Raw genomic sequence first — 18,428 nt, 5'->3', positions numbered from 1 at the left:
GTTATTACAGAGTGGGCCAGGAGCACATTTATAGATATTGGGGATAATGTGTACTGTAATTCTTTGGTTGGGATAATGGATATGCTAACCAAAATTAAATAATAATATAAAAGTAATAATAATAATAATATATGAACACAGAAGTACAAGACAAAAGCAAATGAGACTTATATCTTAACAGCATTTAGGTGGTTAAATGCAGTCTGCTCTGCTTTTGAAGAGGCACTCGTTCATCTCCCAAATCTCCATTGCTGTATAGTCACCTGTGAGAATATGCAGAAGGAGTCTTCTTAAACAACAAACCTAAGTTTAGTGATGGAGCCACTCTTAGTAGCTGTGTCTGCATGGGACTGATAACCAATCACCAACTTTGGAGGAAGCCCTAATCTTTCCTTGTATACACTTCCCTATATGTGTAACAGCTCTGTTTTCACATTCAGTAGTCTATATTGCTATCTTGTCACCTTTAGTTGTAACCTTAACAATGGCTCTGCATACAGGATCACTGTAGTCATCAGAGGATTCTCTAGTAAGGCACAGCAGCGTCTCTAGCCAAAAGTGATTGAGGTCACTTCATCTCTGCTGTTCATTCAATGTAATTAGCCGTCGTCCTCCTCGTTTGTTTTTTTCATCTTCCCATATAGACACAATACCACCCCTAAAAAGTGAGTAGTCACAGGCAGGCATCACATTACTAGACAACTGGATATGGTGGTACAGAGCCCAAAAGTCTTCAACAGTATCAAACTTAGAGCTCAGTTGAAGGTTTGCTTGCCAAGTTTTACTTTTATCATTTTTTAAAAAACAAAGCACCCATGTATTCTGTAGTGGACATTTAATATAGTGTTCTGGGCACTATATTACAGCAACCTCCTGATTAGATTCTGTTTTCTCTTCTTCTTCTGTAGATGGGGAATTAGGAGTAGGGGTAGTCTGGGTTCCATAGTCACCATCATGGATCGATCTCCAATTAAACATTTTTGGCAAGAATTCCTTCATTGAAATGTAGAGCTGTGTTCCGGTAGCCATGCTTCTTGAAGATGATTGTATAATGATACAGCTTTCACAATGTGACTGTGTGATTGTGAAAACCTTGTGTCTGATGCTCCTTTTATCTACCTTATCAACAGACGAGTAAAACATGTGGAATAAAAATAAATAATAGGGGGAACAAATAAAAAAGAATTCCTTCATAGGTCACGCTGTGTACCTCATATTATGGTAGATCAGGTTGCCCACTTTTAGTGATGCTGACTTTGATTGCTTGGTTATGGTGAGAACTGTCAGATCCTACCTTTGTAAAGATACCTTTCCCTTTATAGTTCACAATGAATATGCGGGATGATACTTCCATACCTTGTGATGAATGATCCTGTTTCCTAAACACTTTCACCTGGTATTTTTTTATTATTATTTTTTAATTTTTAAAACATTTTTATTAATAAAACCAATCAACATACAATATAAACGTTCTTTTTTTATCACATAGTTGTATATTCATCATCATGACCATTTCTTAGAACATTTGCATCAATTCAGAAAAAGAAATAAAAAGGAAACAGAAGAAAATTCATACATACCATACTCCTTACCCCTCTCTTTCATGCATCACTAGCATTTCAATCTACTAAATTTATTTTAACATTTGTTCCCCCTATTATTTATTTATTTTTAATCTATATGCTTTACTCATTTTTCCATAAAGTAGATAAAAGAAACGTCAGACCCAAGGTTTTCACAGTCACACAGTCACATTGCGAAAGCTATGTCATTATATAGTCATCTTCAAGAAGCATGGCTATTGGAACACAGCTCTACATTTTAAGGCAGTTCCCTCCAAACTCTCTATTACATCTTGACTAATAAGGTGATATCTATTTAATGGGTAAGAATAACCTCCAGGATAACCTCTTGACTCTGGAATCTCTCAGCCATTTATTTTGTCTCATTTCTCTCTTTCCCCTTTTGGTTGAGAAGACTTTTTCAATCCCTTGGTTCTGAGTCCCAGCTCATTCTAGGATTTCTGACCCACATTGCCAGGAAGGTCCACACCCCTGGGAATCATGTCCCACATAGTCGGGGGGAGGGCGGTGAGTTTGCTTGTTGTGTTGACTGACAGAGGGAGGCCACATCTGAGCAACAAAAGAGGTTCTCTGGGGGTGACTCGTAGGTGTAATTTTAAGTAGGCTTAGCCTATCCTTTGCAGTGTCAAGTTCATATGAACAACCCCCAAGATTGAGGGCTCAACCTATTGCTTCAGTTGTCCCCACTGCTTGTGAGAATATCAAGAATTCTCCACTTGGGGAAGTTGAATATTTCCCCTTTCTCACCAATTCCCCAAGGGGACTTTGCAAATACTTTTTTATTCACTGTTCATATTCTTCTGGGATTTATCAAGGCATCACTCTGGACAAACCTATAAAATCTCATGCCCTAGTCAAGGTTCTATGTACTTACGGTGTTCAGCTGATATTTTTTTTAACATACATTGGTGGTCCCTGCCGGTTAATGTCTTTACTAGGGTTTGCAAAACCATGAATTTCTAATTGTATCACTTCTTCTACACTTATTAGCATCTGCAAAATATAATTTCTCCTCATTAATTGGGATGAAGTATTGTTTCTCCTTAAAAGGTAGGGTAAACTCTTGCTTCCCCCCTTTAATTACTAATTTTTAGAGTGAGGAATTAGTTTAGTAGTTCCTCCGATGGGGATGAATGAGTTTTCTTCTTCTCCCATCCCCCCTTTAGTATCACTATGAGCACATTGATTATATTTATCCAATATTTAAATTCATATTTATAATCAATTACAATTTTAAATGCTCATATTACCACAAATTTCATCAGTGGAGATGCCTCCCGCCTGGCTCCCAGGTTATTTGACATCCTTGATGCCCATCAGCCTTTAATAGTATCTCTAATTTCTGGCAGTATATGATCACCTGGTTCATTCCTTGTCTCAGACCCTGCATTATTCAGAATTAGGCAAGGAGTCTTGGTTCCTTGTAGTGGGAGAAAGTTTTTGGAAATCAGGATCTGGGTGTTAGAAAGGCTCACTGCTGTTATAAACATATGAACTATGTTAAGAAATAGAAATAATGAGTTCTATGGATTTTTCAATTTCACTTTATGAAATATTTGTAAATAATATATCTGGTAAAGGACTTATATCCTCAATATATAAGGAATTCTTAGTATTTAACAATAAAAAGACAGGTAACCCAATTAAAAATGGGCAAAGTATCTGAATAGACATTTTTCCAAGGAAGGCAAACACATGTACATTAAGCGCATGAAAACTTCCTCAATATCATTACTTATTAGGGAAATGCAAATCAAACTTATAATGATATGCCACTTCACACCCACAACATGACTAAAAAAATAAACATACAGACAATAACAAGTGTTGACAAGTACATGGAGAAATTGGAACCCTAATATATTACTGTGGGATTGTGAAATGGTGCAGTCACTTTGGAAAACAGTTTGGCAGTTAGTTCCTCAAAATGTTAAAACGTGAGAGTTGCCATATGACCCAGCAATTCGACCCCTAGGTATCCATCTAAGAGAAAGAAAAATATATGTTCAAGCAAAAACTTATACGTGAATGTATATAGAAGCATTATTTACAGTAACTAAAAGTTGGAAACAATCCACTTGTCTATAAGCTGATGAGTGAATATGAAGTGTAGTACATCCATGCAATGGAATATTATTTGGCAATAAAAAGGAATGATGCACTGATTCATGCTACAATATGGATGAACCTTGAAATTATAATTCTAAGTGAAAGAAGTTACTCACCAAAGACTACACATTGTATAACTCCACTTATATGAAATGCCCAGAATAGGCAAATCTGTAGAGACAGAAAGTAGATTAATGGTTTCCAGGAATTAGGGGGAAGGGAAATGGGGAGAGACTGCTAATGAGCATAGGATTTCTTTTTCGGATAATGAAAATGCTCTAAAATTAGATAATTGTAATGGTTGCCTAATTCTGAATATCCTAAAAACCACTGATTGTAAAATTTTAAAGGATTAATTTTAGGGCAAGTGCATTATACCTCAATAAGTCATAATTAAAAAATTTAATGTTATAGGAGTTTTCTCTTTTTTTAAAATTATTTTTATTGAAATATCTTCATGCACATACAGTGCACCCAAAGTATGCAATCTATGGCTCACAATATGATCACACAATTGATCACACACCATGATCATTTTTAGAACATTGGCATTGCTCCAGAAAAAGAAGTAAAAAGACAAAAGAACAAATTCCATATATCCCATATCTTTTGCCCCTCCCTCTCACTGATCACTGGTATTGCAATCAACCCAATCTTTTTTTTTAAAACCCCTTATCCTCCCTCCCTTTTATTTATTTATTTATTTTCCTTAATTTTTTTACTCATCCCTCTATACCCTGGATAAAGGGAGTGTCAGCCACAAGGTTTTCACAATCACATGGTCACATTGTGAAAGCTATATAGTTATACAATTGTTTTCAAGAATCAAGACACTGGAACACAGCTTAATAATTCCAAGTACCTCCCTGTAATCACTTTAATACACCACAACTATAAAGGCTATATCTATATATAATGCATAAGAATAACCTCCAGGGTAACCTCTTGACTATGTTTGAAATCTCTCAGCCACTGAAACTTTATTTTGTCTCATTTATCTTTCCCCTTTTTTGGTCAAGAAGGCTTTCTCAATCCCATGATGCTGGGTCCCAGCTCATCCCCGGGAGCCCTGTCCCACATTGCCAGGGAGATTTACATCCCTGGGAGTCATGTCCCACCTAGATGAGGAGGGCAGTGAGTTCACCTGCTGATTGGCTTAGAGAGAGGGGCTACATCTGAGTAACAAAAGAGGTTCTCTGGGGGTGATTTAGGCAAACTTATGAGTAGACTCAGCTTCTCCTTTGTAGAAATAAATTTCATAGGGGCAAGCCCTAAGATTGAGGACTTGGCCTATTGAATTGGTTGTCCTCACTGCTTGTGAGAATATCAGGAATTCCCCAGCTGGGGAAGTTGAATATCTCCTCCTTTCTCCCCAGTCCCCCAAGGGGACTTTGCAATTACATTTTTATTCTCTGCCCAGATTACTCTGGGCACAACAGAGCATCATACTAACCTGTACAAACCGACAAGATCTTACTCCCTATTCAAGATTCCCTGTAATTATGGTGTTCAAATAAACTGATCATACAAGTTAAATTAGATAGTGTGCTACCAAAAATATAAATTTTGTACCAAGTACCTCTTCCTTTGGTCTCACACAGAAGTTGAAGTTTTAAAATACAGACCATATCATCCTTAATCCTGTATTCTGATTTACCTTAGGCATATCTGATTAGCTTCATTCATATCTCTACTAGAAGTCTGATCACTTTTTCAACTTTTTTTTTTATTAACGGAAAGAAAGAAAAAAAAAAGAAAGAAATTAACACAACATTTAGAAATCATACCGTTCTACATATGCACTCAGTAATTCTTAACATCATCACATAGATGCATGATCATCATTTCTTAGTACATTTGCATCGGTTTAGAGGAACTAGCAACACAACAGAAAAAGATATAAAATGTTAATATAGAGAAAAGAAATAAAAGTAGTAATAATAGTAAAAAAAAAAAAAAACCCTATAGCTCAGATGCAGCTTCATTCAGTGTTTTAACATCATTACTTTACAATTAGGTATTATTGTGCTGTCCATTTTTGAGTTTTTGTATCTAGTCCTGTTGCACAGTCTGTATCCCTTCAGCTCCAATTATCCATTATCTTACCCTGTTTCTAACTCCTGCTGGACTCTGTTACCAATGACATATTTCAAGTTTATTCTCAAATGTCCGTTCACATCAGTGGGACCATACAGTATTTGTCCTTTAGTTTTTGGCTGGACTCACTCAGCATAATATTCTCTAGGTCCATCCATGATATTACATGCTTCATAAGTTTATCTTGTCTTAAAGCTGCATAATATTCCATCGTATGTATATACCACAGTTTGTTTAGCCACTCGTCTGTTGATGGACATTTTGGCTGTTTCCATCTCTTTGCAATTGTAAATAACGCTGCTATAAACATTGGTGTGCAAATGTCCGTTTGTGTCTTTGCCCTTAAGTCCTTTGAGTAGATACCTAGCAATGGTATTGCTGGGTCGTATGGCAATTCTATATTCAGCTTTTGGGTAATGCTGACTTTCATAGCTTCAGAGCTGTGACTCCGTGTTCTAGTTTATAAAAGCTGCCAGAATATGATATACCAGAAATGGAATGGCTTTTAAGAAAGGGAATTTATTAAGTTGCAAGTTTACAATTCTAAGACTGTGAAAATGTCCAAATTATGGCATCAGCAAGAGGTTACCTTCACTCAAGAAGGGCTGATGATATTTGGGAACTCTCTCACCTAGGAGGGCTCATGGTGACATTTGCTGGTTTTCTCTCCTGGCTTCTTGTTTCATGAAGGTCCCCCAGGGGAGGTTTTTTTTTCCTTCCTCTCCATAAATCTCTGGCTGTGTGGACTCTGTGGGTTCTGGTTGCTCTCCTGCTTTTTCCAAAATGGTTCCCTATGAAAAGACTCCAGTAAGCAACTCCACCTTGAATGGGTGGAGCTGCATCTCCATGGAAACAATCAAAAAGGTCCCATCCAGCAATACTGAATGAGGACTAAAGAACTTGGCTTTTCTGGGGTCCACAGTAGATTCAAACTGGCACACTCTGAGTCTCAAGTATCACACAAATACCTGAAGTTTCAGGGAACAACCTGTCAGGGTTGTAGACAAATAGCTCAGTACCTCAGAATTTAGGAACAATAGTTACAAATTGAATATATGTGACTGTTGTAAGAGTTTATAATCTAGGACCCTTTACAATAGGCCCCAACCTGATAACCCATGCTCTTGGCTTCTTTTCTCTGACTAACTTATACTTAGTCCATGTGAGTGCGTCATGATAATATTTACCTTTTTGTTTCTGACATTTCATTCAACATACAGTCCTTAAAGTTCACTCACCTAGTTGCACGCCTTATGGGAGTTTTCTTGAGTCATTGATTTTATGTTTATATTGCTTTTCTCTTTTACTGGAAATCTTGGATCTTTAGAAGATCGATCTGTTTATTCGCTTGATCCTACTATAATCATAAAAGAGCTTCAAAATTACAATGATTTGTCTATAATTCTGTAATATCAGAATTATTACATTATTGTAGCAATAAAAATACTAAGTCAATTTTAAGGATTCAAAATTACAATATCAGAATTTTTACCTTATTGCAACGATAAAAATGCTAAGTGAACTTTAAGCATTTTTGTTGTTGTTGTTGTAATTCTTTTTGTCTTTAGATATCCCACTAAGGATACCTAAGTTCAGTCAGAGTCAGACCACTGTGCTTGAAAGTCACTTGAAATAAAGTTTTCCTTGTCAGTCTTCTAGGTAGATTCCTAGAAGTGAAATTGCTGGGTCTGATGGTAAATATGTCTGTAATTTACTCCCTCCGACGATGATGAGAGGACCTGTTTCCCCACAGCCTCACCAACCATATGTGTAGTCAAACTTTTGGATTTCTGCCAATCTATGTGAGAAATTATATCTCAGTGCAGTTTTAATTTGCATCTCTTATTATGAGTGAGTCTAAGCATCTTTTTTCCCCTGTGTTAAAGGGCTAATTGTCTTTCTTTTTCTGAGAACTGTTTATGTGTTTAAAACTTTTTTCTATAGGGATCTTTGTCTTTTTTTCCTTGAATTTTTAAGAACTCTTTGTATATGAAGGGATTTTGTTTTTTATAATATAAATTGTACCTATTTTTTCTCAGATTATCATTTGCCTTTTAACTTTTCCTTGTGATGACTTTTTTTGAAATGGCACAATAACACAACAGCAAAGTTAAAGAAAGAACATATTATTCTATGGCCCTGACAATGATATTTAGTTTATAAACTCCCTCTTAGATATGTCCATATTTATTTTTGGATATACTCAGTTCTAATTGCTGAGCACAGCTTTTGCATTCTGCTTTTGTCACTTAAGATTGTGTAGGTCATATTTTAATTGATTAATTTGCTGATGCGTGGTAATCCCTTTACACCTCAATCAGGGTGCTTCCGTGCCAGAAATCCTGATTCACCTCCAGACTCCATGGTTGTAGAAGTTGTTTGCAGGCAGGAATCAAATTCTCCCTAGCACTTGGCAGACTGAGTCCATTCTGGGGCCAACAAGTTTATACAAGAGTTCCACTGGGAATCCTGAGACTCCTTAATTCCATGGGTTTTATGCCTGTCTTCCACCACCACGCTCAGTGCAGCTCTCTGAAGACTGAGTCTTCTCCTGTCCTATCATGTCAGTATGGCTGGTGCTTCTGAAATGCCCACAGCAATCTCTTGCATGCTCTTTCTCTCCTTTTTTTTTTCCTAGAAAAAAAAGTCCTCTTGTTTATTTGATTTAATAAAAATAAAATAAGCCACATAGGAACAATTTTACAGTCCAAGGGGACACACTACCTTTGTTTTAAGGCTGCAAATATAGCATCTATTTGCTAACTTTTCCAACCTTCTCTGTGGACCACAGAAGCACAGCCTCTCCAGAACATCAGATAGTTCCATCTCCCTACCCCATATCAGTGACAGACCCCTCCAATGTGAAAAATTTAGAATTGCCATAGCACAAACAACCCCAACGAGAGGTAAGCCTCTCAAAAGCCTGTTAGCTAACACAGGAGTTTTTGAACAATTTCCCATTGGTTCTTCACCTACTCATTGCCAGTCATTCCTGTAACCTGTAGACTGCAAAACTCAAAAAAAAAAAAAAGGAAACCTCTTCCATTTTTTCCTAAAGGTTTGGAGAAAGACCTTTTTCACTACTCCAGCTGGTTGATGGGACCCATGTTGCCAATGCATTGCCCTTTTTTTTTTTCCATTTTCTATTTTTAAACTTTTTTTTATTGTATAGTATAACATCTATACAAAGAAAAGAAATGAAAAAGTAATAGTTTTCAAAGCACTCTTCAACAGGTGGTTTTATCATCACAATCTACTTTTTTTCCTTCTTTTTTTTTTATGAACAATAACATATATACAAAAAAGCTATAAATTTCAAAGCACAGCACCACAATTAGTTGTGAAACATATTTCAGACTTTGACGTGGGTTACAGTTTCACAATTTAAGGTTTTCACTTCTAGCTGCTCTAAAATATTGGAGACTAAAAAAGATATCAATTTAATGATTCAGCATTCATATTCATTTGTTAAGTCCTATCTTCTATGTATAATTCCACCATCAACTTTAATCTTTCCATACCTCTCGTTGGGGTTGTTTGTGCTATGGCAATTCTAAATATTTCACATTGGAGGGGTCTGTCACTGATATGGGGTAGGGAGATGGAACTATCTGATGTTCTGGAGAGGCTCTGCTAGGTTTCAGAACTTATCTGGACCAGGAACACATCTGGAGGTTGTAGGTTTCTGGAAAGTTAATCTAGTGCCTGGAACCCTTGTGGAATTTTATAAATTGCCCTAGTTCTTTAGGATTGGCTGGAATGGTCCTGGTTGGGGGTTGGCAGGTTATGATAGGTAGCAAGGTCTACCTGAAACTTGCATAAGAGCCACCTTCAGAGTAGCCTTTCAATTCTATTTGAACTCTCTCTGCCACTGATACTTTATTAATTATGCTTCTTTTCTCCCATTTGGTCAGAATGGAATTGTTGATCCCATGGTGCCAGGTCTGGATTCATCCCTGGGAGTCCTCTCCCATGTTGCCAGGGAGACTTTCACCCCTGGATGTCATGTTCCATGTAGAGGGGAGGATGTGTTGCCCATTTTTAATGAGTAGCAAGAGGGAACTGTTTTTAACTTGTATGATCAGTTTATTTGAACACCATAATTACATGGAATTTTGAATAGGGCATGAGATCTTATTGGTTTGTACACATTAATGTGATGCCCCGATATATACCAGAGGAATTTGGGGAGGGAATAAAAAAAATATTTGCAAAGTCCCCTTGGGGAACTGGGGAGAAAGGAGGAAATATTCAACTCCTCCATCTGGGGAATTCCTGATATTCTCAAAGCACTGGACACAAACAAATCAATGGGCCAAGACCTCAATCTTGGGGTTTGCCTCTATGAAACTTATTCCTGCAAAGGAGAAGCCAAGTCTACTTGTAATTATACCTTAGAGTCACCCCTAGGGAATCTCTTTGTTGCTCAAATATCTCTCTCTAAAGCAACTTGATGCCCTACCCCCTAGGTGGGACATGATTCCCAGGGGTGTAACTCTCCCTGGCAATATGGGACAGGGCTCCTGGAATGAGTTGGGACCCAGCATCATAGGATTGAGAAAGCTTTCTTGACTAAAAGGGGGAAGAGAGAAATCAGAAAATAAAGTTTCATTGGTTGAGAGATTCCAAACAGAATTGAGAGGTTATCCTGGAGGATAATCTATTTTTTTATCAAACATATTTATTAAAGGTTTTAAAGTAGGGAAATGACATGAATTAACCATACTGCAAGAAGATCAATATTCCTAGTTCATTTCCTTGATTCAGAGCATTGATTTATATAAAGAGTTTATTCAGCAAATGTTCTCAGAGCAAAATTAGTTCATAGAAGGTACTGGATTGTGTCCCCCACTCAACAGCTTCCCATCTTCTTAACTGGAATGCTCTGACCCTGCTGGTCACTGACTCAAAGCTAGCTGACTACTGCCAAAAAACATGGCCAAGTGGGAGAGGGAATGCAATCAAGCTGATTTTGTACTCTTTAGGTTGGTTACTTGCTTCTTTCTTCCCTTAAAAGTCTAATATTAGTGGCCTGGAGGGTATTAGAAAAGGATCTTTAAAAATATATAACACAAAAGAATCTAGAATGTTCTGCATTTCCCAGGAGAAAATGGTTAATAGAAAGTGTTCCAAAAGACCCTGTTTAATTCGACTCTCAGACTGAGGGGCTTCCTGGACATTTTCCATATAAGGAGCTGGGATGGATGAGCTGTCTGTGTGGCTCTGCAAGTGTGGTAGTGCAGCGCTCAGATCAGCCACCCCAAGAGATCATGTGTACTCGCTGTTACAAGGCAAGGAAATACCAACAGCTAATGCTCTGCAAATTTTAACCATATGTCTTCCTCAATCCTACTTTTAAAATATTTAATAAGAAAAGAAAGTTGTAAGTAGATACTAACATTGGCAGTCATCTCTAAGAAATACTATTAAAGATGATCAGGCGCCCTGCCTCTTTGATGCCATTTCTGAATCCAGACCAGGAAAGTTTACCATGGCCTCCCAAAGCTATCTCTTTGTTTTCAAGGGTCTCAAAATATTTGGACTTTTGGGGATTGGGGAAAGGAGTGGCCTGAAAAGGGATGAATGATGTCAGATTATTACTTAATTAAGCATTCTATAGATCTCCATTTTTAGTTAATGGTATATTGGAGTGGCCAGAGGGAAGTACCTGAAAATGTAGAGTTGTGTTTCAGTAGCCTTGTTTCTTAAAGATGATTGTATAATGATATAGTTTTTATAATGTGACTGTATGATTGTGAAAACCTTGTGTCTGATGTTCCTTTTACCTACAGTATGGACAGATGAGTTAAAAAAAAAGATAAATAATGGGGGAGATAAGGTGTAAAAATTGCATAGATTGAAATACTATGTGTCAATGAGAGGGAGGGGTGTGGGGTATGAGTTATATGAATTCTTTTTTTTTTATTTGTTTTGGAGTGATGCAAATGTTCTAAACATGATCATGGTGAAGAACACACAACTATGTGATGATATTATGAGTCATTGATTATATGCTGTGGATGAACTGTATGTGTGTGAAGATTTCTCAATACAAATATTAAAGAAGAAAAAAGAGGGAGCTGGCACTCCAAATGATTTGCAACATGATTTCTGTGGCCAGAGGAGTCATCTTGCTGTTGCATATTCTTTACATCATGTCTGCCTTCGACAAATAAAATTTAAGATGTTTAACTTCATAATTCTAACATGAGGCAACATGCCAAATTTTGCATTTACCTTTCTGCCAAAAAAAAAAAAGGCTCAAGTGAGTCATGTGTTCTACACTTAGAAATTAAAGCATTTTGCTCACCAGGCATGACAGCTAATGGGCAGTAACAAGCAAGATTTATAAACAAATGCTAACTACCTCCCAACCACCCAACTATACCTAGCATGCTAATTAAACATAACATCCCTTACCCACTCACCCTCTCACCTGCATTGATTTTAAGGGGAAAGGAAAATGCAAAGAAAGAAATCTTACCATCCTTAAAACAACAAACCCCTGAAAAGAGGAAAAATCTTCCTCTGAAGAAAAACGACTACACAGATTGCTAGCGATATAAAGAGTTATTACACAGCTGGTTATTAAAGTAAACAATTTGTTGCACATATTAACATTCAGTCACAATGCTCTAAGACAGGACCTTAAGAAAAACACTACTTAGGTTTCTAAGTTAATATAATCATTAAAAGAAGGTCTAAGACTGTGTGGGTACACAAAACTTTTAGAACCATTACTGGTTAAATGATGATGGAAAAATTCCAATAGGCTGGCTGTTAACCCATAAGATCAGTTTAAAAGTAAACATTGGGTATTTCTTCACCATGCTATTTATAAACCCAAGTCATGATCACTGCAGTGGTCTTGAGACCCTCTCTTCCAATCAATCTTGTTGAATTTTGCTTTAAATATTTTTTTTGGCAAATGCAAGGTGACCAGATTCATATTTCTAAATAAAAAAATACAATTTCATGAAGTTTTAAAAAACTTAAACCTTTTTTAAAATTTATTTTTAAAACTGTAGCACTATATATATATACACACACACACACACGTATATTTAAAAAACATGAACTTTCCCATATTAGTCCCTTTTAAGTGTACAATTAAATGACTATTAAATCCATTTATAATGTTGAGCTACCATCCCCTCCATCCATCACAAAAACTTTTTCATCACCCCCAAAAAAGAAACTGGTTAAGCCATAGCTCCCCCCATCTCCAGGAAAGTCTACCCTCTGTCTCTGAATTTGCTTATTTTAGATATCTCATATCAATGGAACCATACAATATTTATCCACCTGTGTCTGGCTAATAAAGCTTTTTTGATGTAACATAAACATCTTGAGTGTTTAAATAACCTGCAGAAAATATATTGAGCTTCTTTTATACTTCTTACTTTTAGAAGGGCCTTCATACAATGATTCTAACCACATCTTAGTTTGAGTGCATTTTTACCATTCCATTTTTCCTCCTTGTTAAATAGGAAAATATACATTTATGGGGGTTGGGGGTGGGAGAGGTTTAGATATTTAAAGATGACAGTATAAAATACACCTCTTTTCCCAGAGTCTGTTTTCTCCTTTAGTCCTAATATATCAGAAGAATTTTTAAAGCTATGAGAGTAATATCAGTGGGGCCATATATTTATGCAGCATGTCATTCTTCACAAGTGTTCCTGCACGTGTTATCTTCTTGGACTCCAGTCACTTATGCTCTAGTTTGCTAGCTGACGGAATGCAATATACCAGAAACAGAACAGCTTTTAAAAAGAGGAGTTTAATAAGTTGCAAGTTGATGTTTTTAGCCCATGGAAATGTCCCAATTAAAGCAAGTCTATAGAAATGTCCAATCTAAGGCATGCAGGGAGAGATACCTTGATTCCAGAAGGCCGATGAAGTTCAGGGTTTTTCTCTTAAGTGGAAAGGCACATGGCAAGCACAGTCAGGTTTTCTCTCTTGGCTGGAAGGGCATGTGGTGAACATGGCATCATCTGCTATCTTTCTCTCCTGGCTTCCTATTTCATGAAGCTCCCTGGGAGGCATTTTCCTTCTTCATCTCCAAAGGTCACTGGCTGGTGGACTCTCTGCTTCTCGTGGCTATGTCATTCTCTGCTTTCTCAGAATCTCCCTCATTCTCCAAAATGTTTCCTCTTTTATAGGACTCCAGTAAACTAATCAAGACCCATCCGAATGTGTGGAGACATGTCTCCACTTAACCCATCTTAACAACCAGTCTTGATTGAGTCACATCTCCAGGAAGATAATCTAATTAAAGTTTCAAACATGTAGTGCTGAATAGGAAATAGAAGAAATGACTGCCTTTACAAAATGGGATTAAGATTAAAGCATGGCTTTTCTAGGGTACGTACATTCTTTCAAACCAGCACAACTTATTTCTCTGACAAAAGTTTAATGAACAGAATTTGTTAAACTCTCACAAACCCCAATGAACTTGTTCAAATTCTTTGTGAGGACTTTAAGTTTAAAACTTCACTCAAAATACTGAATTATGTTTATGGTTGCAGGTCCTGAAGATAACAGACATGGCAGTGCTTGTCTTGGTTTGTAACTCATACCATTTATCCATAATTGTCTAGGAACCATTTTATAAAGGGCCTAAGAATTTGTAAAATCCCTTCAATTTTATGATTGCTGGTTTGAAACTGTTATATACCCCAGAAAAGCCATGTTCCTTTTTTTCTTTCTGTTTATTTTTAAATTTTTTTTTGCTTTTTTATAAAATTTATTTATTAATAAAAAAATTAACAAATGAAATAAAAATTAACATAGATAATCAGTAATTCACAATATCATCACTTAGTTGCATATTCATCATTTCTTAGAACATTTGCATCCATTCAGAAAAAGAAATAAAAAGACAATAGAAAAAGAAATAAAATGAAAACAGAAAAAAAAATTATACCTACCATACCCCTTACCCCTCGCTTTCACTGATCACTAGCATTTCAAACTAAATTTATTTTAACATTTGTTCCCCCTATTATTTATTTTTATTGCATATGTTCTACTCCTTTGTTGACAAGGTAGATAAAAGGAGCATCAGACACAAGGTTTTCACAATCACACAGTCACATTGTGAAAGCTATATCATTATTCAATCATCTTCAAGAAACATGGCTACTGGAACACAGCTCTACATTTTCAGGCAGTTCCCTCCAGCCTCTCCACTACATCTTGAATAACAAGGTGATATCTCTTTACTGCATAAGAATAACCTCCAGGATAACCTCTCGACTCTGTTTGGAATCTCTCAGCCATTGACACTTTGTCTCATTTCACTCTTCCCCCTTTTGGTGGAGATATATAAAGAGCTTTATAAAGAGCACACAGAGAGAGAAAGAGCTCAGAGCCAACACAGACATAGACATTTGGAGATGCTTAGAGAACCAATGCAGAAAGCATATGCCTAGACACAGATGTTTGCAGATGCTAAGCTAAGAGATGAAATCCAGAGTTTGCCCCTGAGAAGGTATGTGAGGGCCCACAGAAGCTCAGAGAGGAGGCCAGTGGAACTAGGAACTGAAAGCAATGAAACCTGGGAGCAAAGGGCCAGCAGACATTGCCATTTGCTCTTCCATGTGACAGAGAAACCCTGAAAGTGATTGGCCTTCCTTTTCTTTTTTTTTTTTGCATGGGCAGGAACCAGGAATCGAACCCAGGTTTCCGGCATGGCAGGCGAGAACTCTGCCACTGAGCCACTATGGCCTGTCCTAAACTTTTTTTTTTTATTGTGTAATATAACATATATACAAAGCAAACAAAGGAAAAAAAGCATAGTTTTCAAAGCACTCTTGGACAACAAGTAGTTACAGGACAGATCTCAGAGTCTGTCGTGGGCTACCATACAATCCTTTCAGATTTTTCTGTCTAGCTACTCCAGAATAAAGAAGGCTAAAAGGCATAAATATTTTTTTATCATCACAATTGACTTTTTTTTCTTTTTCATGAAAAATAACATATATACAAAAAAGCAATAAATTTCAAAGCACAGCACCACAATTAGTTGTAGAACACATTTCAGATTTTGGTATGGGTTACGATTCCACAAATTTAGGTTTCTACTTCTAGCTGCTGTAAGATACCAGAGACTAAAAGAAATACCAATTTAATGGTTCAGCAATCATACCTATTTGTTAAACCCAAACCCTACCTTCTCTGTATAACTCCACCATCATCTTTGATCTTTCTCCCACTGTTTAGGGGTATTTGGGCTATGGCAATTCTAACTTTTTCATGTTGGAAGGGGCTGTTGATAATATGAGATAGGGAGATGGAACAAGTTGATGTTCTGGAGAGGCTGGCCCCTCTGCATTTCAAAATTAATCTGGTCCAGGGACCGACCCATCTGGAGGCTGTGGGTTTCTGGAAAGTTACCCTAGTGCATGGAACCTTTGTAGAATCATATATAATAAACTGACCTTTCTTGAGTGAAGGTATACTCTTGTTAATGCCCTAATTTGGACATTTTCATGAGCTTAGAACTGTAAATTTGTAACCTAGTAATTCCCTTTGTAAAAGCCAATCTATTTCTAGTACATTACATTCTTATAGCATTAGCAAACTGAAACACTATGTGAAGTGTAAATTAGGAGATTACTCTGGTAATTCATAACCCTAATCCTTATTCTGGAAAATCTTGTGAGAATTTTAACCTGCTTTTAGTGTTCTTAATTAAAATAACAAGCGAATGATGTGGGATATTTGTATCTTAATGAGGTTTCGTTCATTAGAATTGTTAAAGAGGTTTGTTATTTCTAAGTGGTTATGACCATTTACCAGTTTCTTAAAACATCATTTTATTTGTGTCTATGTTGAATAAACTATAGATTGTGGTTTTTATGATCTGAATGTAATATATTTTTCCATTAATTTTCTTGCTTGAGGAGTTCTCTCTCCTTTTATGATCAGTAATATACCAGCATCCTATTTTTGCCTGTGCAGATTGGAGTAAGAGTAGATGAAGAATGGAAAATAGGGCTCCTTTGTTTGGGACCACTTAGCAGTTATCAGGGGTGTATAATTTCTGGAACTAGACAAAGCCAAAGGACATCCTTAGCCCTTTATAAAGAGCCAAGTGAGATTTTTCTCCTTTGTTGCTGTATCATTACTGTGGCATCTGATATTTTCTGCTCACACGATTCAAAAAAACTGATTCTCCCAGCTGCCTGAACAATTCACCTCAACAGAAAAATGATTTTGAGACTGTACATGCGTTCACTGCTTATTATGCATGGTAGCCAGCTCTCACTTTCCCATGCTAATGACTGTTAACCGATAACCCCCCAGGGTTCAAGTTAGCCGCTAGTTTCAGGCTTTTCCTTCATCAAAGCTTTTTTTTTTTTTTTTTTTTTTTTTTTTTTACTCTATTTTTTTTTATTAATTAAAAAAAGAATTAACAAAACAATTAGAAATCATTTCAATGTACATGTACAATCAGTAATTCTTAATAACATCACATAGTTGCATATTCATCATTTCTTAGTACATTTGCATCGATTTAGAAAAAGAAATAAAAAGACAACAGAATAAGAATTAAAACAATAATAGAAAGAAAAAAAAAACAAAAAAAACAAAAACAAAAAACCTATACCTCACATGCAGCTTCATTCAGTGTTTTAACATAATTGCATTACAATTGGGTAGTATTGTGCTGTCCATTTCTGAGTTTTTATATCCAGTCCCGTTGTACAGTCTGTATCCCTTCATCTCCAATTATCCCTTCTCTTCTTTTTTTTTTTTAATTAACAGAAAAAAAGAAATTAACCCAACATTTAGAGATCATACCATTCTACACATGCAATCATTAATTCTTAACATCATCACATAGCTGCATGATCATCATTTCTTAGTACATTTGCATTGGTTTAGAAGAACTAGCAACATAACCGAAAAAGATATAGAATGTTAATATAGAGAAAAAAATAAAAGTAATAATAGTAAAATCAAAACAAAACAACACAAAACAAAACAAAAACCTATAGCTCAGACTTCATCAAAGCTTTTATGAGAACTACTTACAAAAGTGTGGGGCATAATGAATGAATTTGAGTTGATCTCTTTTTGTTTTCCCTGTCCTCACTCTTAACTGCCAGATTGAAAGGATATTTTCCCCCATATTTTCAAGATCATTCCTCACAAACACTTTAGAAAATAGGGTGAATTTCTTCCAAAAGTGTCTTCTCTGCTCTGGTCTTTTAGAACTTGTAATCAACTAATTTCCATTTTTCCCTTTTGGCTGCTACAGCAGCTACTTTCTCAACATCTCCTTGATCAACACCTTTTAATGGTTGAAAATCCCAGGGGCTCCTTAACCTCCTTTTTGTTCTGCAGGAGTTTGGACAATACCATCTGCCCTCATAGAGTCAGTAACTAATCTGTGACAGTTAAGTCTGCTTGCTTGCATTTGTCTCCCACTCTGGGTATCTCTCTGATGGAAGCCCAGCCCCCCTTCTTTCACACAGAGCTCCTCCCTCTTTGTTGTCTTCTGCTTGTCCAGGCTGTAGATGGTGGTACCTCATTCAGACCTCTGTTTGCCCAACCTTTCCCTTTGCAAATTAGAGTCTTTCTTGTCACTGCCTCCCACTATGTTGGGCCTTGCTCTTGCAAGGTGAT

The 18,428-nt window shown here is 36.5% G+C and overlaps 1 pseudogene; it reads right to left on the bottom strand.

Annotated features, from left to right (window-relative positions):
• Window positions 1-290: 290 nt before the first annotated feature.
• Window positions 291-953, bottom strand: LOC143686292 (eukaryotic translation initiation factor 4E pseudogene; annotated as a pseudogene).
• Window positions 954-18,428: the final 17,475 nt, after the last annotated feature.

Source organism: Tamandua tetradactyla, chromosome 6 (genome assembly GCF_023851605.1).
Source record: "Tamandua tetradactyla isolate mTamTet1 chromosome 6, mTamTet1.pri, whole genome shotgun sequence".
Taxonomy (NCBI): Eukaryota; Metazoa; Chordata; class Mammalia; order Pilosa; family Myrmecophagidae; genus Tamandua; species Tamandua tetradactyla.
The sequence above is the reverse complement of the archived record's forward strand: the minus strand, read 5'-3'. Positions and strand labels throughout refer to the sequence as shown.